This window comes from Ascaphus truei, chromosome 2 (genome assembly GCF_040206685.1).
Source record: "Ascaphus truei isolate aAscTru1 chromosome 2, aAscTru1.hap1, whole genome shotgun sequence".
In the NCBI taxonomy this organism is placed as follows: domain Eukaryota; kingdom Metazoa; phylum Chordata; class Amphibia; order Anura; family Ascaphidae; genus Ascaphus; species Ascaphus truei.
Genome location: NC_134484.1, coordinates 393,968,679 through 393,995,252, shown reverse-complemented (window position 1 = coordinate 393,995,252; position 26,574 = coordinate 393,968,679).

Sequence of the window (26,574 nt, the reverse complement as noted above, 5' to 3'; positions counted from 1 at the left end):
CTAACATACGGCATACAGTATTGTGCTGTTAAGTGTGCATAATATTAGCATGCATTCAACAAACATTCAAAATGTAGTGTGCCAGTCTACACTTCAGTAAGTTGTACTCTTGACGATCGGTGTGAAATGTTACACAAAGGGATCACTGCGTGAGACCATGTGGGTGGGTAAAGATAGAGTTCGGGAAACAGCTGGACTGTCTTTTACCTTGAATGCAAAGCCTGAAACATTTCAGTGTAAAATTTGATTACATTTGATAGTGATAATAGTGAAAAATAGTGATAATATGATAAAATAGTGTCTATCCCATACAGTACAGTATAAGTGTATAAAAGTGTAAAAAACAAAAAAAAGTACGTAACTTTACAATATAGTGATTATCAACTATCATGTTCATCATCCTATTGCTGTCTATTTGAAGCATTCAGTTCTGGAAAAAAAACGAGACACCGATTTAACGACCATATACAGGTCGTGTATAGCAAAGAAGTGCAAGAGTGTACAAATGGATTTACGGGCTGGGTGTTCACGTCAGTGAGAACAAAAGTAAATATTGTACATTATACATTATATTTACCTTCCTTAGAAAGCTTGCCAAACTTCATTGATGATTTTCTAAAAACATGACAACAATGCTTTAAGTGCTCTACATACACCTAGTGTATGACAGACTGCGCATGCGTGTACTTGCACTTTAATGCGCATATATCAATACATTTATGGGCTGGCTATTCGTGTCATAACAAAAGTTTATAATACAGTATATTATATTTACCTTCATTAAAAACCATGTCATCTTTGCAGATGATACTGGGACAGACAGCCAAAATTAGCCATAGAGGTAAAATCAGGTTAAGATTGTTTCTGAAGGAGTCATTTAGATCCCAAAATGTATATTCAGGTTGGGGGTGGGGGGAGGTGTTCCTGTTGATATTCTTGAAACTCTTGAAACTCAGATTGTGGCTCATTGTGAGATTGGGAAGTACAATTAATCATTGTTTCGGTCTTGGTCCCGATCCCGCTTCTTGCTCGTAACCTTCTCCTTTTGCCATGATCAAACAAACTGGAACAATGACCAATAACCCTATCTTATCCCTGGGCACAGCGTTGTGTGAAAAAAGCAATAACTACTTGAGAATATACATCGAACCGTCTTCTTCCATCCATGGCCAGGTGAATTTTATAGTAGTCATAATTGCAAATTATATAGTCATATATTTCTGATACAGTGGCTTTCTTATTTGCTCAATCATTATTTGCTAAAAAGATCAGATATTCAAAACTACCTTTGGGTCTTCTGGAAGCACTAGACATATTGCAAAAATTGTAGAAAAAACAAAGACCTCCAGCGCGTGGTTCTATATCTTTTTCTCCAGTGTACAGTATATGTAGGAGAGAAACAAGAGAGAAAACACATACCACAAACAAGTGGTGTAATATAGGTAGGTATCACTTTAAATGACAGAAAAAATTGAGGCTAGAGAACTTATCACTTGCCTGTGCTTAGTTCCCACTAGATGTACTCCTCCAGGTTATTCTTAATAACTGTGACTTGAAAATAGAGAGGAGAAGAATATGGCATAATAACGTTTTAATCACAGTAAAATATAAAGATAAAAGGTGGCTGTATGCTGGATTATTAGTTCAACTAAATATTTTCAACAGGTCATCATAATGTTTTGAACACCACACCCCCAAATAAAAATCACAGTAATGTTGAATAAATACATACTGTATAGAATAAAAGATTATAACTTTTTATGTTGGGGGTTTCTTATACAGTAAGAGTTAATTAAACGTGCAAGTGTACTGTATTACAGTACTGCAAAAGTAAACACAGAAGCGCACCAAGGGTCAAGGCAATGTATTTTACAAATGAGGTAATAACAATAAAAACTTACATATAAAATATAGTAAGTCCAGTAGAGGCCAGTACACGGGTTTCCAGTCAGGTTAGAAGCACTAAATAAAAATAGAGAATCATTATTAAAAAAAGAAAAACAAAAAACAACAGATTGTTAAAAACCAACTAGGTATCTATAATGGCCAACAGGCCAATAACATACATGTAATTGAACCCATTCTTTCTGAAAATAATACTAAACCTAAGCAGGAGACACCCTTCTTTGTTACTCAGTTTAACAAATCACACAATTCCATTAAAAAAATCCTGTCAAAACATTGGCATATTTTACTTATGGACCCCATTCTCAAAAAAATTCTTGCCAAAAAACCACCCATTGTTTTTAAAATATCGCAGACCCTGAAAACTATGCTTGCCCCTAGTTTATTAAAGGGCACTGATAAACCTATAAAGAAAGATTTGAGGGATACACTGGGAGTGGTGGGTAATCATAGATGCGCCAGATGCAAGATTTGCCCTAAGATGCTAACACATAAATCTTTCAAATCACAAGTTACTGGGCTTGAATATAACATTTCAAATTATATTGATTGTCTGTCCACATATGTAGTCTATATACTGCAATGCAGTTGTGGACTAAAATACGTGGGCAGAACTATACGGCATCTAAAACTACGCATCATGGAGCATCTACGAAATATCATTAACATCCCCAAATTGGTAGGATCCTCCAAACCCCTTACTCACCTTCTTGCCCATTTTAAAGATGTACATGATTGTAATACAGTGGGTATACAATATATGGGAATTGAGAGGATTACGGGTAACATAAGAGCAGGGGATAGAGATCTCCAAATTGCCAAGAGAGAGCAATTTTGGATCTTTACCCTGCAGTCTAAATACCCAGGAGGTCTTAATGACTATATTGAACTTACACCTTTTTTGAGATAGATGGGTATTAGCTCTGTACTGTGATTTCATCATTTCTCCCCCCATCCCCTTTCCCTTCTCCCTTCTCCTTTCTTTCTTCTTTTCCTTTTTCTTTTTTCAATATCTCACTTTTTCCTTCTTTCTGACCTTTTTCTTCTTTTTTCTTTTTTAATGTCCTCCTTATTTTTCTTCCTTTTTTCTTCTTTTATACTATTTATCTTAGTAATCATTTTGTCATATAATTTTCTCTTTTCTCTCTTTTTTTCTTTTTTCTACTCTTTTTCCTTTCTATATTAACCCATTGTTTGTATGTATTAATATTGTGATTGATTGTGGTCCTGTGAATTAAATATACATTACCATGTAAAGTTTATAGCACTGGGTGGCCTTTAACAGTATTCTAATTAATTAATTATTTCAATGTTTTCTGTATATCTATTATATGTTATTATTCCAGTCTTATTATTTATTTATTTATTTATATTTAATATTATACATATATGTTTACAGATGAGTGTTTACATACTCTCACTGTTTAACAGTTAATTGCTCCTTCAGTGCTTATTACACATATTACTTGATTATTGTAGTCAATTCGGAGTGACTGTATAAAAGGCCCCAGTATAGGTGTCCTAAACTTGCCTGATGAAGCACTGCATTGTGTGAAACGCGTCGCAGAGTTCTTTCAGTGCACTCATAGGGATCCAGACTGTCTGCTGTATAGTCATAGCCTTCCCACAGATACTTGAGCCAATTCCATCTGGCTCGTTCGAATTGGGATGTGCCCTGACAACATAGAGTACAGGCGATTGTGGTGGACTACTGAATACGGGTGCTGCGAGAAGCCGCAACCCGTAAGTGACATCGGTGGTTTGCTGAGCCAGTTGGTCCCAGCGCGCGGACTGATTTGTGAGCCTCAGCATCCACATCCCCTGCGCCTAACATCTAACCTGACTGGAAACCCATGTACTGGCCTCTACTGGACTTACTATATTTTATATGTAAGTTTTTATTGTTATTACTTCATTTGTAAAATACATTGACTTGACCCTTGGTGCGCGTCTGTGTTTACTTTTGCATTGTTGTCCGACGTTGGAGTCTTCCCACGGCGGTTATCAGTGAAGGAGGGGTGCCTTCATACCACAGCAGCAGCAAGAGGGGAGAGCAGATCTACTTCAAGATCTATTTTAGGAAGCATGAGCGCGGTTTGATTTTTTCATCAATGGTAACTGTATTACAGTACTGCATATAAAAAAGTTTAGAATATGAAAACAGCAGCGTACTGTTTAAGGTTTTCTAAAAAGCTCACAATTATTCTATCCTAATCAATATTTTTTTTTACATCCGATTCATCAATGTGCAACCAACGTTTTAAAAAAAATGATATTATACTGTAGGTCCATCAAAATTCCTCCATTAGCCGTTCTCCGCTTGATGACAAAGTTTCTTTTCTGAGGATATTATATATTTCCGTTATTGCTTTATAATATAATAAATATATATAAAATAATGTTTTACTCCAAAAAAAGTTAAATTTTTAAAACTGTTTAATTGTGTCACATTTTATAAAACATACTTTCGGTAAGTACTGTACTGTATAACATTTCACATACTGGTTCCTTCACGAAGGCTACAAGAATTGTAATGAATGGCTCGGGGAGGGGGGGGTTGATAAGTGGTTGCATTACAGTTGATTTGTTACCGTAGTAAGACTTGGGGGTAGAGATGTGATGATACGCATATGCGTTTCAACAAGGTACCATGAGACATACACGCATGGGCCTAGCTGTCCACCAATTGTTCAGTATGTACTGTACTGTAGAAACTGCTCAGCCAATCATATTGCTGGACTACATTTTCTAGAATTGTGAATAAAATAATAGAACTAAATAACCATCAGCAAAGCGATTGATTACAGGAGAACGGACCGATCTGCAGTAACTAATCACTTGTCTGTGTGCATAATGTATTGATATTTTAGAAAAAGAATAAAATACATTAGCTTGAACTGCAGGTAGTGTAAGTACTGTAATATGTACTCTAGTGTGATACAGGTATTTAATGTAATAAATAATACTGTATTTACCTTCATTATAGACTTTGCCAAACGAGTGGTGATGAGCCACTGTCAGTCCCGTAGTCTTCATTATACACGTACTTGACAGGTGACAGCGGGTCTTGCTACATCTGTACTGTACTGCCGACGAGTATTCTAAAACAAATCTGGGGCAATCACCAACAAGAACCAGGTACATCCTGGGTACATCCTGGGTACATCCTGGGTACATGATGGGTACATGCTGCAACATTTCCCTGACATTTCTGAAAACAGACTAATGGCCCATCGAATTAACAGCGGCGGTCCCTGGCAGTCCCATTCAAACTGAATGGGACTGCCAGGGACCCCTGCTGTGTTAATCTGATGGGCCATTAGTCTCTGCAGAAATGTCGCTGAAATGTTTGCACCCAGCATGTACCTGGATCTTGTTGGTAATTTGCCCCAGATTTTCCAATGCAAGTTTAAGGCAAGTTTTATAATACTCGTCGGCGCACCTGTAGTTGACAGCTGATGAAGCTGGAAATCTTTTTGGTACATGCAACCTTGCTGGTATCTGTACGTGAAATCAGGCTCAGGCTGGAAGTTTTGCAGATATCCTGGCAGGGACAGATATCAAGGGTTGCCGGTCACCAGGTTTTCACTGATGGTCGGACCCTTATTGTAAGCCGGTGCTGGCGCTGTTACATTGCTGACCTGGGATTGACGAATCGTATTTTGATTAAATCTGACCTTTCTCCTTTTGAAGTCTCCATGACCAAAGATACTGGAAAAATCTGGCACCACACACCAATACCCTCCTCTAACTCCGTGTGCAAGGGCAATAACCCAAAAACACGGATCGCTACTTAACTTTTTCCTTATCGCACGCTTCCACACATGAGCACCAGATGAAAATTTGTAAAAGTCATAATATGAGATAAAATATTGATAGATGTCACAAACTGTGGCCATGTTATCAGCTGCTTCATTAAATGACCAAATAATGTATGCATATGTGCAGTCAGGTCTTTTGCACACGTATTGCGGTGTACTCGTTGTTTCCGTCCGGCGAGCGATTGTGCAGTGAGAAATACTGTACAGTAAGTAATGTGAAATAGTCACAGCGCATAACTTCTTCAGTACCAAGGTCAATTCACAATGGACCACTGTGGTTTTTTTTTAAACACCTGCAAGTCGACACATTACTGTAGCACAAGCAGTGTACAGGTGCGCCGATGAGTATTCTAAAACTTGCCTTAAGCCCTCCTTGGAAAATCTGGGGCTATCACCAACAAGATCCAGGTACATGCTGGGTACATGCTGCAATATTTCAGTGACATTTCTGCAGAGACTAATGGCCCATTGGATTAAAACAGCAGGGGTCCCCGGCCATTCAGTTTGAATGGGACTGCAAGGGACACCCGCTGTTAATGGGCCATTAGTCTGACTGCGGAAATGTCACTGAAATGTTGCAGCATGTACCCAGCATGTACCCAGCAGGTACCTGGGTCTTGTTGGTGATTGCCCCAGATTTGTTTTAGAATACTTGTCGGCACTACAATACAGGTGTAGCAAACCTGCTGTCACCTGTCAAGTACGTGTATAATGAAGACTACTGGATTGACAGTGGCTCATCACACCCGTGTGGCAAAGCACTACAGTATACATTAGAATTCATTACAATTCATGAATATCTGCCACCTGGCGGATACGCGAAGAATGGCTCCCAATTAAATACGAACCATTATAATTAAAAAGATCAACCGCGAATGAACCACAGTTCAACCGACGGTGTCGGGCGGTGCGAATACAGCATGACACGGGGGATGCACCATTTACTTTGCGTGGCATTCAGGACATGGAACCAGCATGCCCCCGAGAAGTTTTAGAATAAAGGCTGGCACAGCAGTATATTGATAATATCTTCCAAACAAAACGAGAGATGTCACTGTGATGGTGAGGGGGTAACCAGTCTCACAAATAAAGGTTAAGCCTATTTTGTTACTTCTAACCCATGTTTTGGGGTTCAAGAGTGTCAGCTCTTGAGTCTAACTGTTGTACTGTTGCTATTTATTATGCGACAATAAAGATTTTTTGTCTTTTTACCTTTCCAGGGATGCCAGCAAGCAGGAATTGCTAGGGTATGAGTTTCAAGGGGGGTAGGAGGGGGTAGAGAAAGTGTTGTCAAAATGTGTCTAGGTATTCAGGGTCCAGAGTTGCTGGATACCCCAAAAATGTACCCGAGAATCATGTTTCATTCCCGGATACATATAGGCACTTTGTCCCGGCAATATCCCTTGAAAATGCTTGCCCGGCTCATCGTGAGGGTTCCATGCTTCAGCACAGCCCAGAAAGGTAAATGGGGCATAGGGATGCAAAGTGTCCCTGTAACTATGAGGGGTCCTTAGGTTAAGGGGGATACCCAGTTAATACCCAGGTCACTCAGAACCAGTATAGAGGTTCTGGGATGCTCCAACCATACTGTATATAAGGTTGTGAGGAGATTTTTAAAGTCCAGTCCTAAGTCTATTTTATAGTATTTGGTAGAAAATAAAGTGCAACTGTTTATTCTATTCCCCATACCCAGAGATTAGGACATCTAACAGTGTTTTTATTAACATTGGTTTAATATGGAGTATATTGGTGTGCACAGTATTATGAGCTGGGACTTTCAGAACCAATGTTCTGAGTGAACCACTGCACTACCAAGTTGGTGCCAGTGAGTCTACTCAGACATTGGGCATGAAAGCCACAGAGGATGCAAGAGGTGTGAAGAGCATTTGGGCAGGAGGGCTAGGCTGAAGTACCCACATCCTGGGATGAATGGAAGTCCTCCGGACTACCATTTGCCCCACCAGACTTGGAGGAGCCTAACCTAGCAGGTGACTTCTGAATAGCAAGGGACTATGGTGGTAAACTTGTGTATGCCCTTGGATGATTAAGAATCCCCGCTTGCCTATCTTCAGAAGACTGGCATCGCTCTGATTGGCTGGTAAGAAAGTTCTCACGCTGTGATTGGTTGTAGTATTTTTAAGAATCTTCTCAACCAACCACCCAGAGACATTCTAAGTGCCAGAAGTCAAGCGGGAAATTCGAAATGACCAAAAGATGCTCTTGGAGAAATAGCAAGAGACCGTCTTCAGAAAATCCAAGGCGAAATATGGTACCAAAGGCGAACGTAGTGGTTGCGGCTGAGATTTAAAGACGATTTTAGTTCCAGGACGTTTGGAGCTAAGTCCCAGTCAAGTGATTTCAAGTCCTCCGGAGAGAAGGGATCGGTGGCGTCTGGAACTTCATGCCAATTTGGGTTCCAGGGCATTTTAGACTTAGTCCTGGTCAACTAAAGACTCTTGTTTAACGTGCCAAATAGCTAGGAAAGTCTATTTTTTTACCCCAGGTCCCAAGTAAGTGTTTCTCTTCCTATGTAGTTTGTGTTCCATTGTGTGTACGTCTATTTATGCAAATAAATTTACAATTTATTTCACTTTACCTGTTTTACTCAATGTTTGATCCTGGAAAAAGGTGTAAATGCATGGTCTCCCGTGACAGTCGCACTTTTGTTGAAGAAAGCAAAAAAAAAAAAAAGGCCATATCTATATAAATAGAGGTGCACCCATTTGTTATAGGGTTTAGCTGTGGGTTGGTGTGTTGATGCTGTATAATTATATTTAAAAATAACTTTAAAAGATAAAAAATATTTACTTAATAGTTTTTGCATTATTATTACTGTAACTAGCTGTGATTGACTGGACTTTCAGTGGAGTGGGCTCAAGGCTCTAGGCTTCCTCCTGGCTGCTGCACATATTATTACTGTGATTGTAGTATAGTAATTAAATATATAGCAGCAGTTTTTGGCAAGCGCAGTGATGGATAATATATCCAGTACTGTAATGCACACAGCAGGGGTCCCCGGCCATTCAGTTTGAATGGGACTGCAAGGGACACCCGCTGTTAATCCGATGGGCCATTAGTCTGTCTGCAGAAATGTCACTGAAATGTTGCAGCATGTACCCAGCATGTATCCAGCATGTACCTGGGTCTTGTTGGTGATTGCCCCATATTTGGTTTAGAATACTTGTCGGCACTACAGTACAGGTGTAGCAGACCCGCTGTCACCTGTCAAGTACGTGTATAATGAAGACTACGGGACTGACCGTGGCTCATCACACCCGTTTGGCAAAGCACTACAGTACACATTAGAATTCATTACAATTCATGAATATCTGCCACCTGGCGGATACGCGAAGAATGGCTCCCAATTAAATATGAACCATTATAATTAAACAGATCAACCGCGAATGAACCACAGTTCAACCGAGGGTGCTGGGTGGTGCGAATGCAGCATGAGCACGGGGGATGCACCATTTACTGCTGCGGCCGAGTTTATTCGAGCATTTGCCCGGTCTCGGCCGCAGCAGTAAACTGGCGCGCGCCGCAGGGTGCCGGGTGTGCGCCAAAGCCGCGGAGGAGCGCCCTCTGATCGGGGCTTTCTCCTCCCCGCTGCCGGGTCCGCCGGGTCCCCCGGAACCCCCTGCCGCCGTCCCCCACATCGCGGGACACCAGGGCTCCCTCGGTGACGCGCGGCATGCCGAGGGAGTGGGGCTAGCAAGCCGGGACATGTCCCGGCTTGCGGTACTAGCCCTACTCAAATTAAACGTGTCACCAGTGTACTTCGCGTGGCATTCAGGACATTGAACCACCATGCCCCCGAGAAGTTTTAGAATAAAGGCCGGCACAGCAGTATATTGATTATATCTTCCAAACAAAACGAGAGATGTCACTGTGACGGTGAGGGGGTAACCAGGCTCATAAATAAAGGTTAAGTCCATTTTGTTACCTCTAACCCATGTTTTGGGGTTCAAGAGTGTCAGCTCTTGAGCATAACTGTTGTACTGTTGCTATTTATTATGTGACAATACAGATTTTTTACCTTTTTACCTTTCCAGGGATGCCAGCAAGCAGGGATTGCTACGGTATGAGTTTCAAGCAGGGGGTAGAAAAAGTGTTGTCAAAATGTGTCTAGGTATTCGGGGTCCAGAGTTGCTGGATGCCCCAAAAATGTAAGCGAGAATCATGCTTCATTCCCGTATACATATAGGCACTTTGTCCCGGCAATATCCCTTGAAAATGCTTGCCCGGCTCACCGCTAGGGTTCCCTGCTTCAGCACAGCCCAGAAAGGTAAATGGGGCATAGGGATGCAAAGTGTCCCTGTAACTATGAGGGGTCCTTAGGTTAAGGGGGATACCCAGTTAATACCCAGGTCACTCAGAACCAGTATAGAGGTTCTGGGATGCTCCAACCATACTGTATATAAGGTTGTGAGTGGATTTTTAAAGTCCTAAGTCTATTTTATAGTATGTGAGGAATATAGGCTGGTAGAAAATAAAGTGCAACTGTTTATTCTATTCCCCATACCCAGAGATTAGGACATCTAACAGTGTTTTTATTAACATTGGTTTAATATGGAGTATTATGAGCTGGGACTTTTCAGAACTAATGTTCTGAGTGAACCACTGCGCTACCAAGTTGGTGCCAGTGAGTCTACTCAGACATTGGGCATGAAATCCACAGAGGATGCCAGAGGTGTAAAGAGCATTTGGGCAGGAGGGCTAGGCTCAAGTACCCACATCCTGGGATGAATGGAAGTCCTCCGGACTACCATTTGCCCCACCAGACTTGGAGGAGCCTAACCTAGTGGGTGACTTCTGAATAGCAAGGGGCTAAGGTGGCAAACTTGTGTATGCCCTTGGATGATTCAGAATCCTCGCTTGCCTATCTTCAGAAGACTGGCATCACTCTTATTGGCTGGTAAGAAAGTTCCCACGCTGTGATTGGTTGTAGTATTTTTAAGAATCTTCTCAACCAACCACCCAAAGACATTCTAAGTGCCAGAAGTAAAGCGGGAAATTCGAAATGACCAAAAGATGCTCTTGGAGAAATAGCAAGAGACCAGCTTCAGAAAATCCAAGGCGAAATATGGGACCAAGTTCTCAAAGGTGAATGTAGTGGTTGTGGCTGAGATTTCAAGATGATTTTAGTTCCAGGACGTTTGGAGCTAAGTCCCGGTCAAGTGATTTCAAGTCCTCCGGAGAGAAAGGAGCGGTGGCGTCTGGAGCTTCATGCCGATTTGGGTTCAAGGGCGTTTTAGGCTTAGTCCCGGTCAACTAAAGACTCTTGTTTAACATGCCAAATAGCTGGGAAAGTGTATTTTTTTTACCCCAGGTCCCAAGTAAGTGTTTCTCTTCCTATGTAGTTTGTGTTCCATTGTGTATACGCCTATTTATGCAAATAAATTTACAATTTATTTCACTTTACCTGTTTTACTCAAGGTTTGATCCTGGAAAAAGGTGTAAATGCATGGTGCACCCATTTGTTACAGGGTTTAGCTGTGGGTTGGTGTGTTGATGCTGTATTATTATATTTAAAATAACTTTAAAAAGATAAAAAATATTTACTTAATAGTTTTTGCATTATTATTAACCAGCTGTGATTGACTGGACTTTCAGTGGAGTGGGCTCAAGGCTCTAGGCTTCCTCCTGGCTGCTGCACATATTATTACTGTGATTGTAGTATAGTAATTAAATATATAGCAGCAGTTTTTGGCAAGCACACTCAGGGATAATATATCCAGTACTGTAATGCAGTTCTTTTTCTACCATGAAAGGAAATCCAAGTGAAAGAAAAAATTGAGGACAGCCGTTCCAAAAATCTGATGTTAAGCAATTTCAACGGTTAAAAAATTACTTTTATTAATGGACAGACATCATGGAGGTATACAAATACATACTCTGATACGTTTAGCGCTATAATAGCGCTTGATCAAAGAGTTATTTTTTAACCGTTGGAATTGCTTAGACCCAGTTTTTTGGGACCGCTGTGCTCCGTTTTTTCCTTCACTTGGATTTCCTTTCATCTACCCCCTGGCTGGATGCATGCATCACAGGACAGTATATACCAGAATTGTGAGTATCATTATCTTGTATGAAGATTAATATAAATGCTCTAGGGGAATCTGCCTATCAATAGGATGTAATGAATTACAGTTTTTTTCAACAAACGACAGCTCCTGGCACTTTAAATACTTCACACAAAGGCATTTCCTATTTCCAATTAATGAGCTCTTCAAATCAAGTTTACTTTCTAACTCACTGTTTTTTCAAATACCTGTCCACTCTCCAATCAGATATGAACAATACGTGTTTATGTTATTACCAATCCTTATCTCAGATGCACTGATGTTTGAGATTTTCTCTCTATTTGCTGGCTGTTTTCTACCATAATTCTCTACTTTTATATTATTGGCGAGCAATAGAGGATGCTGCTTTAATGCTAATCGAGACTAATAGAAAATCAATCTGGTGTACAAATGCTATCGGGGCGTACCAGTGTGGAAGAGCTGCACAGAGAGACCAAACAAAAGCGGTCTCTCTACACAGCTCTAACAAGCGATCGCACTGCTTTAATTTGATTATTATTACATAGTATTGAAGCAGGGGATCTTCAGAGCTGAACCGCATTCATTTAAAGTCTGGGGACCCCTACTTCCTGTGTTACAGGACTCAATATCAGGTGCCGATATATCCTGCATGTTTCAATATCCTGCGTCACAGCCCACATGACTGGGGCATTTAAACTTGCAGGAGTTACCAACACCCCATTCAAGGGCCTGTACCTCTGATGGCAGGGGGTCCCCGGTTAAGCTCCAGAGACCCCCTGCTTCAATCCTCTGTAATAAAAATAAAGTAGGTTTATTATCTCTTTGGCTATCCATTAAGGTAATGAAGTGGTTAAACAACAGTGCCCAGTTGTTTGGGGTAGAGGGTGTGGGTGAAGGTTGTAGTTGGCACAGGGTGGGTGGTTAGGCCTCATGGGATGGGTTAATCCCTTAATTACCTTAATTGTTAATACCACCTTCACCCACCCTTTCTGTCCCCAACAAGCCCCCATCCACCGCCACACAGCAATGGGGAAAAGCCCTAGTAGCCAAATGTGACCAAATGTGACTAATAGCGCTTTTGCCCATTCAAATATACAGTAAAATGAAATAAAATACAAATTACATTAATAAATGTTTTACTTAGCCCTGGCAAGGATTAAGGCTGTCCTTCTCCTCCTCTTCATCCTCACCAACATTGAAGAAAGGTCCGATGCACAGCCATTAAAACACCAGTAGCCCCTTAATTACCTTAGCGGTTCCTACCGGTTACTGGTGTTTTGATGGGTGAAGGGTGTACTGCAGTTGCCCCACGGTGGGTGGTTAGGCCTCGTCAAAGGGTTATAGGAGGGGTTAATCCCTTCAATACCTTTATACTACTAAGGTAAATAAGGGGTCAACTTCTCCTGCTACCCACTCGGGAGGCCTAACTACCCCTTGTCCCCACCCCCTCAATATAATCAAAATAAACACTAGCCATTTAATCCATTTAACCCCCTCAGTACAATCAAATACAATACAATCAAAATAAACACTATGCAATGTGAGCCGTCTGTGGCTCAAGGCAATTCACACACGGTGAGCTGTATCTGCTCTGGACATACAGCAGCGGCAGCTTTTATTCGAGTAAAAGCCGCCGGCTGCATGCGTCTGGGAAGCGGGTAGCCGCGGCGCGTGGCGGCGCACTGTGATGTCACAGTCACATTCGCGCCCGGCTTCCCCGTCTTCTCCGGCTTCCCCAGGCTTCCCCGACAGCCCTGGAGATCAAATTAAGGTAAGCGGGGGTGCGGGGAAGCAGAGGGGCAGAGCAGAAGCCGGGTTCGGGGTCCGGAAGGGGGGGTAAATTGCGCGCGAAGAGGAGGGGGGGTGCGTGGGGGAAACGCGGCGGCGCGCGTTTATTACTGGCGGCAGCTGGGGTAGATCCCGGCATGCCGCCGGCATTTAGTTCAATAAAAGATGTCGCTACTGTAATTTTTAAGATGGAGTATTTGAGGATATAGCCTGATCAAACTCATATAGCGTGAGGGGAGTGACTGAGTGCAGTCCCGTTCCGATAAAGGGATATAGCTGCAATGACACAGTATAGTCGATATGGAGTAATAATACTCACAATAGAAACCTTGGCTCCCCTTCCTCTCTCGGCATATTGGAGCACCTAGGCAGGTGACCGGTATCCCTCCATTGCATGGCCACGATCCGGATGTAGAGTAGGTGAATGGGTGATCGATGCGGCGGCATCGATCACCCATTCACCTACAAAATAAACACTAGCCATTTAATCCATTTAACCCCCTCAGTACAATCAAATACAATACAATCAAAACAAACACTAGTCATTTAATACATTGATTTCCACTGTTGTTTACTATGCCCTAAATGGAGGCACAGATAGCCACATTGTCAATCAATCCTACTACCCACCTCCTTTACCCCCACAAACGCCACACACAGAAATGAGCAAAAGCCCTATTAGCCAGATTAAACCCTCCCGCTAGCTACCCGGAAGGCCAAGACACCCTCCCTGGGGTAACTACTCCCATTACCCACCCCATTGACCCCCATCACCACACACATACATGGGGAAAACCCCTAATAGCCAATTGTGGCTAATAGCACTTTTGCCCATTTGTGATGCCTAAAAAAAACCCCACACAATTAAATAAAATACAAATTACTGTACAAAAAAAAAACACTAGCCAAATTTAGCACAGATACAGTACAGTGGCGGCCGGGCTGACTCTAATGCGGCCGCCACCGCAGTTTTAAAATAGTGCGGACGGCACGCGGGCTGTCTCGCGCCTCGGGTGCTTTCAATAGTAAGCACCATTAGCGCTTATCTATTGAAGCGGCCGCCGCGCGGGATACTCCGTTTTTAAATGGAGAACGGAGCCGCGGCTAGCCCGCTACGATCCCGGCCAGCTCCCGGCAAGCTTTAGAATGAGCTTAGCTGGGACAGAAGCAACAATGGCAACCACTTGGCACCCTAAAAAAACCACAATTTAATAAAATACTGTAAATGTGAATATTATACTTGCTGGGATAAAGGCTCATCCTCCTCATCCAACTGAAGCACCAACAACTCTTGACCAATGAAGCAATGATCCTAGCTTGAAGAACAACATTATGTACAGAAGTCCATGATCTTCCATTGCTTGAAGAGCTGTCCCCTTCAGTGGATCTTTTAATCTTCTTTGTTTTCTTCTTATCTTCTTTCTTCTCTACAACAGGTCCAAGAGATGTTCCAACATAATCTTCTTCCTGTCAAATTAGAAGTGACAGGCCTTATATATAAGGCCTGTGATGTCACATTTGACAGACACATGGTACATTCACGAATCCGATTGGTGGATGTACTATATGTCCAGGCATCTAGTTTGGCAGGGAATTACCTCTCTATCAAATTTGATGGAATCACATGGTACATGTCCAATCCAATTGGTGGATGTACTATGTGATTCTTTCCATATTTTGGAGTGGTGTGATATCACTTTAAAGGGAGAGAAGCCACCCAATCAGGTACCATTTGCTTCCCTCCATTTGAAGTGATGTCACATCATCCAAAAAAAAGAAAGGCATCACATGGAACACAATAGTGTATACAAACTGTATTCATCTCACACTATTTATTTAGTAATTTATATATTGTGTTTATACATCACTATTCTAATTTTATTTCACTCTATTGATCATTACATACTTAGTTAATGGTGGGTAAAGAAATTACAAAAACCCTCCACAGCAAAGCATATCATTACTTGTCATATCATATCATTACATATATGGTTTAGTGCTACTCTTTGTTTGTTTGTTTATTTGTTTAATATTACTGCCTATTTGTGTAGGTGCTTCCTATATATAATTGTTCATAGTATGAAGTTTACTACAGAATGATTTAGCATACATAATGAATATATTATGAATATATTCTGCTAAACAAACCATTGGTTTTGATATGCAAAGTGACTTTCAAATTAGAAAAGGCATTTAAGGATGAAATGCATCACTGATGGGACAAGGTCTGTCTTCAACAATATATTGATTAGAAGATAATACATAAAGGATTGAGAATCCTTAAGAGACCCTCGTTCGATACAGATGATAATTTTAGTTCTAATTAGAATGAGAGACTGGATAATTGTTCTCTGTCTTTGATGAGATTACTTGTGAAATACAGAGATGATAAACTCAAAGCACTTGAGGTTGGGATAGAGTCCATTCAGAATGAACTGAGGGCCAATACCGAGGACCTGGAGTTCATTATGCTTGAACTCCTGAATAACTCAAGAGTTGAACTATTTGACAAAGAATTAGTAGAGAGGAAAAAGAACAAACTTTCTAGAGATAATGATTATAAACTTTGTAGAGATAATGATAATTGGAAGCGTAATTTACATGCATCTAAAGAACATGTTGCCTTTATTAAGATTCCATGTAATCGTCCATGTAAATCATATTATAGGCTACCTATGAGAGATAAGCTCAGAACACGAGCAGATTCACTTGAAGAGTCCTTTGGGGTTTTAGATCAATTTGTTATGTCCAATCAAATTAATGCATTATCAGACCAGGATTCTCCACTTATATATGATGAACAATAAGGAGTCCACAAATAATCTACTATTAGAGATCTGGGGCAAAATTCACCAGAATGAATATACAATAGATCAGGTCCATCTTTTTTAGGGAACAACCGGGCGGCACCATCAGTGGGGATAGGAGGATCATACTCACTCTGGGATCAAAAATATAACAATGTTCCCAATACTCCCTTACAGAGAAAAAGAAGAGGAGGGACAAGAGCAGGGAGGTATTTACAGGAGAAGAAAATGAAATAATCGATAGAAATACAAGAGCTAATAAACACACAGATACCCAACAAGCTCTGAGAAACCCCAAACATTACCACATAATATATGTATTTATATAAGTGACAGATCCAATGCAGATCATTCTTCCCCGAATTATAGAGGTAAATAAGAATTTTAACTCAGGGAGTGTTAGGACCTGCTAACGGTCATGCCTTGAAAGTGGCTAGCAGGCTTAAGATGCTTTGGCCAAAAGGTTGAACTAAATGACCCTTTTTCAAGAGAATATTTAGGTATTGCACTGTGTATTTTTGTCACACTGGAAGAAGCTTTGAGCATCTTTGTTTGTTTTTTTGTTGTATACATTTAGCCACGCCCACTAGCACTCCTTTTGACACATATACATATATATATATTATGTGGTAATGTTTGGGGTTTCTCAGAGCTTATTGGGTATCTGTGTGTTTATTAACTGGCAGGTCAGTTTCATTTTGCTGGGTTACGACAGATACAATGCTGATCATTTTCCCCCTAATTATAAAGGTAAATGAGAATTTTAACTCAGGGAGTGTTAGGACCTGTTAACGGTCATGCCTTGAAAGTGGCTAGCAGGCTTAAGATGCTTTGGCCAAAAGATTGAACTAAATTACCCTTTTTCAAGAAAATATATATGTATTGCACTGTGTTTTTTGTCACATTGGAAGTAGCTTTGGACATCTTTGTTTGTTTTTTTGTTGAGAAATATCAGAGCCCAGTTGTATTTTTAATCTACCCCCTCATGTATTAAAGGAAAAAAGATGATGTAGAATTAGCACTAATGATCTGGTGATAACAATCAATAAACCCTATATGAGGGTGAGCCCTTATTGCGTGCTGGGCAGCCTGGTGGAATACTGTTAGTACAATCAGAGAAATGGAAAAGACAGAAAGAAATACCGGCGCCTAATAAGTCCAATTAGGTTAAAGTCCTGGAATTCCAATTGGAATAATTCAAGTTCCAGAATGATGATTAGCAATTTCTCAGTCTTGGGATGACCAGATGGTGCTGCCTCGGGCACGCCTCCAATCATTGGCCAAGGCGATGCGTTGCTGCTGGCATCCAAGCTAATGGGAATCCTCTATAGAGGTTAGAGGAGTGTGGATTCAGCCTGAGTCTATGCCCCTTTACTTCTGAGTACAATCAAGCAATCGATTCACAAAAGTCCCCCTACCCTTTATCCTGGAGGGCACAACATGCACTTGTCTCGTCTGCCAGCAGCAACGCATCGCCTTGGCCAATGATTGGAGGCGTGCCCGAGGCAGCTCCATCTGGTCACCCCAAGATTGAGAAATTGCTAATCATCATTCTGGAACTTGAATCATTCCAATTGGAATTCCAGGACTTTAACCTAATTGGACTTATTAGGCGCCGGTATTTCTTTCTGTCTTCTCCCTCATGTATTAACTTACTTTCAGGTTTTAATTCTTAATAGAGGTCTACTTTATTCTCCAAGACCACTACCCAAAGCATTTGATCTGTTTGTGGATTTAAATAGGTTTATCCACAAACTGACACTTATATGCTTTTTTTTGTTCAGTCGTCTAAAAAACTGGAAAGCGTACCGACATACTGGTATAATGCCGAATAAGTTGAATGCATAGTAGACCTCACTGAGTTACTGGGCTAATTGGAGTATAATAATGAGTCACAGTTTTCAGTGGTAACTGATGGTTAATTTTGACATGACTGGTTAGATTTAATTGATGAATCTTCTCCTTCTTGAATAATGCATGCATAATTTAAACCAAAATGATTGTTTTAACCATATCAAAGGGGGTTATATAGACACCTTCTACACACTTGTTATTTATGATTTTGAGGAGCTATGTACAGGTTCCCAATCCATTAGAAAAAATCTGTCAAGGGGGGAATTACGAGCTTAGGCCCATCATTTTAGGGGTTTAATAGATAATGACAGGCGTGTCCGGGTATATGGACCACTTTTAACAACCTTATGGGGTCTAATTATAATCATACCTGAAGGACACACTTTACATCATTGACTCCATCTCTTCCATGAATTGGAAATCCACCTATAGGTGGATAGGTAGATAGGTCACTAGTGATGTGCAGTCATTGTACACTTGCATTGAGCATACTAAGGGTTGGAGAGCAATAGAGTAATTCCTCAAATTTGATGACAAATTACCTCTAATTGAACAACAATGTCTTCTCTCTCTTATTGAGTTTATTCTTAAGAATAACTATTTTTTGTTCAATTACTGTATATGTTTTACTTACAAACCTGTGGTATGGCTATGGGTACTAGGATTTCTCCAGCTATGCTAACCTTTATATAGGGTTTTGGGAATCCAAAAATGGACAAATGCATGACTTGCGGTGGGCCTGGTTTACTGTGGGTGATTTATCAATAAACTCTTATTATTTGGATGGAGGTGAGGAGGATCTTGAATGTGTCCATGCTGAATTCAACAGCAATGACCTAGGGCTTAAGTTCACCCATAAGATTGATTCTCATAATATAGTCTTTCTGGACCTTGCTCTCTGAGTCGACATAGACCAGGTACTACATACTAAAGTTTATTTCAAAGACTTATCTGTTAACAGCTATCTTCATGCTGATAGCAACCACCATCCTAAATGGCTTCGGAACATCCCTCTAAGCCAATTTAATAGACTCAGGAGGAATTGTTCACCTTACCACACTTTTGAAATTCAGTCAAATTAACTGGAGGAGAACGTCGCCAGGAAAGGCTATGATTGAGAACTTTTCCAAGAATCTTATAATAAAGTGACGGCGCAGAATAGATCTACACTCTTAAACAAATCTAAACTCAGCCATCATAAAAGTAGTGATCAGAAATCTCTGAGTGGTAGTAACAGGGGTTATTAGGAGCTCTCCAAAATTCATCACTATGTACAATGGCTGTTCGACAAAATCACCAAAGTTCTGAATAAGGACTGGAATATTTTACTTTGTGATACACATTTGGGTAGTCATCTCACCAAATTATGCCCTGTTATCTTTTGTAAAGGACACAAATATTAAGAACACACAAGCGTAGTCGCTCGCGTAGTTACCCTTAGGGAAAGGGGGCTACATTTGGAGGCACTGCTGAGATTTAGACCTGGGGTGCGCGATCTAAATTTAAAGAAAGTCAGATCAAGAAGTGAACATGTCCCTACCGTCCCACCAGAAGGTCCACGATTGGGTCCTGTAATGCCGTGCACCTCCCGCCACGTAGTCGCCATCGGCCAGGTTCCTATGTCACTCTCATTACACGATGCATGCTTAATATCATGCCAGATTCCAGGGTTCACTAATGCCCGCCCCTTAGATCTTGCCTGGAATTCCACCCTCTTATGGAGTACAGTTCTGGTAACCTGCCTCCATGATATAATGGAGGAAAATGCTCCCCAGTTCCTGATACTCCATGGAGCTTCGCTCGGTTGATGTCCATGCACATACCCCGAACTGTTCATAAAACTGGAGAAGTCTAGTGCTAGCTCTAGCATAGAGGCGCTTCCGGTGGTAACATCATTACCTGTCCCAGGAAGTCCTATCTGAAAGCAAAGCTGGCAGCCGACAGTCTGGTCTGAGCCACCCCAGTTCCCACAGTTCAGATGGAGCTCAGCTATTCGCCAGAGTCTTACAGCAGCTAACCAGAAGATAAGTCAGCATTCAATGCCGCAACACTATCGCAAGCTGAAAGCCTTCCCTGAGGTGCAGCCCACGCCACTGGGAGAAGAGGAATTTGCAGAATGGAGAGACCATGCAGTGCTACCAGAATGGATGTGCAGGAACGCTATCAAGAGCCAGCGAATTATGGAGTGTCTGCGGCCCCAGGCTGCCAACTGTAAGGAATCCGCTCCTGGGTTTTGCTGAAACCTTGTCCTTACAGAACCTTGCAGCTTCTAGGAAACTCTCCCTTGAACCTACAATCAAGAATCACCTGCTTTTGCAATTAGACTGCAGCCTGCTTCTTGCTGCATCTTATGCAGCTGTCTGATTGGCTGTCTCTTCTATTTAACTCCTGCCCCGCCCACCAGGAAGTGGCTGGACATAGACTTTCTTTAGTAACTGTGTTTGCCACAGCCTGTGTTTGGCCTGCCTGGCCTTCTTGTCACAGTTCTCAGTTACTGGCAGACCCCATCGCAGTTACACTGTGGCCTCAGTGTTTCTTGTCCCTACTGCAGTTCCTGTTTCCCTGTGTGAACCTATGCTGGATCCCACTTCTCCTTCCACTCAGAAGTGTATGTGCAGAGCTCCCAGGCATTGTGGAATCAGGTTGTATTCTTTTCTTCTTTCATTGTTATACTTTGGAGTGGAACTGTGTGGGACTGTGTGTTTTGTAGAGGGTTTTGGGTGTATTTTGAGTTTTAAAAAACGTTTTTGGTTTTCACCCAGAGGCTGCAGTATTTCAATCCAGCACAGCTGCACTTTGGCTGGCTGGAAACTGTAGCTTGAACCCCTCTTTCCTCCCCCACCCCTGGTTGTTTTACTTCTAATTTCACTTTATTTTTTAAGCCTGATTCCTCTTTTTCACTTGCAATTGGAGCTCTGTGTCTTTCTTTAAAGACTTGTAAATTGTGGTGTGGCTTATTGCAACAGAGAGAGAGTAATAAAGGGAAAAAGAGAAAAACTGCAGCAGTTATTTAAAAGCTGTTTTCCCCCCCACCCTTTGCAGAGAGATAGTTAATTGGTCCTTAAGGGGACAGTTCCTCTCTGCACCTCTCTCCCTGAGCAATATCTCCTCCCCTTACTTAGAGGCTTATTTTTATCATGCCTAAAGGGAATAGGAGTAGTGCAGCAACGGGGGCCACACCCAGATACAGGACCCCAAAAACTGGGGGCCCTAAGAGCAATAGCGTTAGCCATAGCCCTAGGTCTGGTCCTTCCAGTGCCCTGGCCATGCCTCCCCCGGCTCCTGTTGTCAGTGTAACCCCTGCAGTCCCAGCTCAAACATGGGCGCAGGTAACAGCTGCAGGTGTTGACCCCAGAAACAACAATGCTGGGGCCACGCCCTGTGTAAGCAGGAAGCTTGGGGTGAGGTGCCCAATGTCACCTGGCCTTATCATGGAGATCTATGTAAGGGCTGTGGCGGATGTTGTGGGTCCCTCTGCTGTGGTGGCGGCCAGCAAAATGTATGGAAGGGACATTTTCTTCCTCCGTACGCTGGCTGCCACCCACACCCTGGTGCAGAAAGGCATCAATGTAGGGGGGACCTACATTCCTATAGAACCCATGGAGGGGTTATGCACAAAGGTCATTCTTTCAAATGTGCCCCCCTTCATCCCAGACAGCCTCATGCGGCCACACCTGGAAGCCCTAGGAGACATTAAGTCTCCTATAACAAAATTACCTTTGGGCTGCAGAGATAGGGCGCTGAGGCATGTACTCTCATTTAGGCGGCAGGTACAACTGCTACTGCCGGGGAGCACAGAATCTGTGGAGGGGTCCTTTAGGGTGCCCTACGAGGGCATTCAATATACTGTGTTCTATGGCACGGAGGGGGTTAGCTGTTATCTGTGCAAGGAGCTGGGGCACACTCGTAGGAGTTGCCCCAAAGGGAACAGGAATCCCACCTTAGCTCCTGCACCCGCCCCTCCCTCTGCCAAGACACCCGGTACCGCTGTGCCCACCACAGCGGGGCCCTCGAGAGCCCAGGTCCCCCCTGGGACCGTAGGAGATGTGGCTGTCCCATCCCGAACAGTGACATCTGTACCTCTCCCCAAAGAACAGAGGGAGAAGGAAAAGCCCTCGAGGGCCCAGGTCCCCCCTGGGACCGCAGAAGATGTCACTGCCCCATCTCAAACAGTGACATCTGAACCTCTCCCCCAAAAAAAGAGGGAGAAGAAAAAAGTCACCCAAAAACAGTCACCCTCTGTTGTCACTGTCCCCCCCCAAGAACACCTTACCCCCAATGTAAGCACTGTACAGGGTGCGGGGGAGCAGGAGGAAGCTCCTGCTGGAGAGGCAGCGGCACCCTCTCCTGGGGAATCACCCCCCAGGAAGAAACTTTTCAAAACCAAAAACAAGAGAGTGATTGAGGAGGTCGAGGAGGGTGAACCGTATTACGTTCACCCTCAGAAGTCTCCGAAGCAGAACGTAACATCAGATCCGCACAGGGTAGTCCTGCCCGGCCCACTGTTTAAAACTAGCCAGTGTGAACTGGATCCCACTAAACAGTCCCCACCCTCTCGAAGATCTGGGAGGAATGCAGGAGGAGGTACCCGGCGTCTCTGAGGTGGAAGGCCAAAATGCTCAGCAGCATGAGGCCTTGCCCATAGATATAGACATTGGGGAGCCTCCCAACGCCCTTCCCGGTTACAAAACATCCCTCGGAGAATTGTGCTTAGTTGAATTTGCCATGCCGGACGCACCTGTCTTCGGGGAATCGGAGGTCGGCCAGAATTCCCCTCCGGCTGTACCGCCTTCGGGTGACGCACCTGGGGCTGAGTCAGAGTTTGTGTCACCGGAAGGAGGGGATGGGCTAGGGCTGACCCCCGTGGTTGAGGGTTTGGAAGTTGGAGCGGGTATGGGTGAGGATTTTTTGATGAGCACTTCAGGTTACATCTGGAGGTTGTCTGACCTAAGCCCTCTTGGTGCGGAGTTTTGGTCGGAGGTGACTGCTGGGCTGGACCCTCCTTATGGGGTGCTTGCTGAAGAGTGCATTCCCGCGGTTGAGGCGAACACCCCTGGCATCCCGTTTACTTACGCAGCGGTAGAGGAGACCAGGAGGGCACTGGGTGCCTCGTTGGCCCCTGAGGACATTCGGGAGACCGCTGCCTCCGCCATGCCACCACCAGATAACCCTGAACATCCTACCCCGTGGTTGGATGTGGAGGATATGTTGGACCCACTTGTGGAAACACCGAAGAGGGGAACCACTCTAGGGCTGAGAAAGGCCCCCGCAGAGAAGGGCGGGGGTCTTGAATTCTTCAGCCAAGAGGAGCCTGGGGAGTTGGGGCTCAGTGGGGAGTCCTCTGGCACCGTGGAGTCTGTGGACTCCTCGACCCCCGTTATCCCTGCCCGGGAGCTAGATAGTTTCCTGGAGGCTACCCTCTGCAGACAAGGAAACACGAAGGTGCAGTTGGCCCTTGAGAGGTGGAAGGATGCCTCGGTCATTCTCCACTCTCTCAGAGTATATATCAGGGCTAACCACAAGGCCAAAATCTCCGGGACTAATGAACATATTCGAGTCCTGAAGTTTAACAAAATATTGCGAGAGCACGTAAAGGCTTCGCGGGATATACTACCCTGAGCGCCTGTGGGAAGTAAAACTCTTGATTACAAATGGCTTTGAGCATCGGTACGCTTAACGTAAATGGCTGTAAGGACGGTTTTCACAGGTTCCAGGTACTCTCCTTTTTACAGAAGGTAAAGTATTCTATGAGTTTCCTGCAGGAAACCCATACCACTCCAGAGGCTGAAGCCAGCTGGCATCTGGAGTGGCGAGGCAAGGTCTTCTTCAGCCACCTCACTTCGTCATCTTGTGGGGTGGTGACCCTGTTCTCTGAGTCCTTTCAACCAGAGCTGCTGCTTGCCAAAACTGTTGTTCCAGGTCGCCTGTTGCATCTCAGGGTCCGGCACGAGGACTACACGTTTAATTTATTGAACGTGTATGCTCCTGCCACCGGACCCCTGAGAAGGCAGTTCTTCATCAGAATGTCTGAATACCTGGAGACAGTCGAAGCGGACAAACACATGGTACTCGGGGGTGATTTTAACTGCACCCTCGAGGCTCTGAAAGACCGGAGTGGTCCGGAGCCACACCCGGGTTCTGCGTCGGCCTTGCGGGAGGTCATCACCCGCTACTCCTTGGTAGACGTCTGGCGAGAACAACATCCAGAGGTATCCACTGAGTTCACCTATGTTAGGGTGTTTAGAGGTGAACGGATATCCTGGTCCCAGATCGACAGGCTGTACATTTCCAGCCACAGCCTGTCGCGAGCCCAGTCCAGTACCATTAGGCTGGCGCCGTTTTCAGACCACAATTGTGCATCCGTGATGGTGGTGCTAATACCAGCAGCACCCTCGGCCACCTATTGGCATTTCAACAATACGTTGTTGGAGGACAAGGGGTTTGCGACATCGGTCCGAGACTTTTGGATGGCCTGGAGAGGTTGTAGGTCAGACTTTGCCACGTTAGAGCAGTGGTGGGACGTGGGCAAGGTTCATCTGCGCCTCGTTTGTCAAGAGCACAACAAAGGTGCCAGCAGGCGGCGCGATGCTGAGATCGAGGCCCTTAGGGAAGAGGTGCTCGATCTCGAGAGGCGGCTGTCTGTGGCAGGAGACCCATTCCTGCAGTGTGCGTACGTGGAGAGGAAGTGCGCTCTCCGGGACTTGAAAGATCGGAGAGCTCGGGGGGCGTATGTGCGATCCCGCATCCACTTCCTTCGGGAGATGGGTCGCGGGTCGCACCTCTTCTACGCGCTGGAGAAAAATAGGGGAAACCGTAAACATATCACCTGCTTGCTAGCAGAGGACGGTACCCCTCTGACTGACCCGGAGAGCATTCGGAACAGAACCCGGAGGTTTTACGTAGATCTTTTCTCTCCGGAGTCCATCCAGCCAGATGCGTGCAGGGTCTTATGGGAGGGGCTTCCCACGGTCGGCGGGGTTGGAAGAGAGCAGCTTTAGATACCTTTGACTCTGGCTGAGCTCTCTGAAGCCCTCAGTCTCATGTCCTGCGGAAAAACGCCGGGGCTGGACGGGCTGACCGTGGAGTTCTTCCAGTTTTTCTGGGAGATGCTGGGACCTGATTTCACCGAGGTCCTGGCCGAAGCCCTGGAGAACGGTGAGATGCCCCTTTCATGTCGGCGGGCAGTACTGTCTCTGCTGCCGAAGAAGGGGGATCTCCGCCAGATCTCTAATTGGCGACCGGTCTCACTGCTCAGCACAGACTATAAGATCGTAGCCAAAGTGCTCTCGCTGAGGCTCAAGTCCGTGCTGGCAGAGGTGATTCACCCCGACCAGTCCTATACTGTCCCGGGCCGGAGCATTCATGACAACATTTTTCTGGTCTGGGACCTGCTACACCACGCGCAGAGGACTGGTCTGTCACTCACCTTCCTGTCCCTAGATCAGGAAAAGGCATTTGACAGGGTGGATCACCGTTACCTTATGCAGACCCTGCGGGCGTTTGGCTTTGGCCCACAATTTGTGGGCTTTCTCCGGACGCTGTACGCCTCTGCAGAGTGTCTGGTTAAAATGAATTGGTCCCTGACGGCACCTTTTGTGTTTGGTCGGGGAGTACGTCAGGGGTGCCCGCTGTGAGGGCAACTATACGCTCTAGCCATCGAGCCCTTCCTCTTCCTACTGAGGGGGAGGCTCACCGGGCTGGTGCTGCGGGAGCCCGACATGCGGGTAGTCCTGTCGGCTTATGCCGATGACGTGCTCCTCGTGGCCCAGGACCTAGTTGATCTGGAGCGGGCGCAAGCGTGCCAAGAGGTCTACACCGCGGCCTCTTCTGCTCGGATCAACTGGTCCAAGTTCTCCGGCATTTTGGTGGGTCCCTTACAGGTGGACTCTTTGCCCCCCACGTTTCGTAATATCTCGTGGGGGAGCGATACTCTCAAATATCTGGGAGTCTACCTGTCTGCTGCGGAGAAACCAGCCCCAGAAAACTTCAGTGATCTTGAAGAATGAGTCATTGCTCGTCTGGGGTCATGGGTGTATCTGTCGAGAATGCTTTCCCTTAGGGGAAGAACCCTGGTGATCAACCAGCTGGTGGCCAGTCAGCTATGGCACCGGCTGATAGCCATGGGTCCGACCCCGAATTTATCAACAAGATCCACAGGAGATTGATGGATTTTTTCTGGATGGGGAAGCATTGTGTCTCTGTGAGAGTTGCGTGCCTCCCTTTGGAGGAGGGTGGACAGGGAGTGGTGTGTGTCCGCTCCCAGTTACACACTTTCCACCTCAAATACCTGCAGAGATACCTATTCGCAGATCCGTCTCCGCAGTGGTGCCAGCTGGCGACCAGTTTCTTTCACCA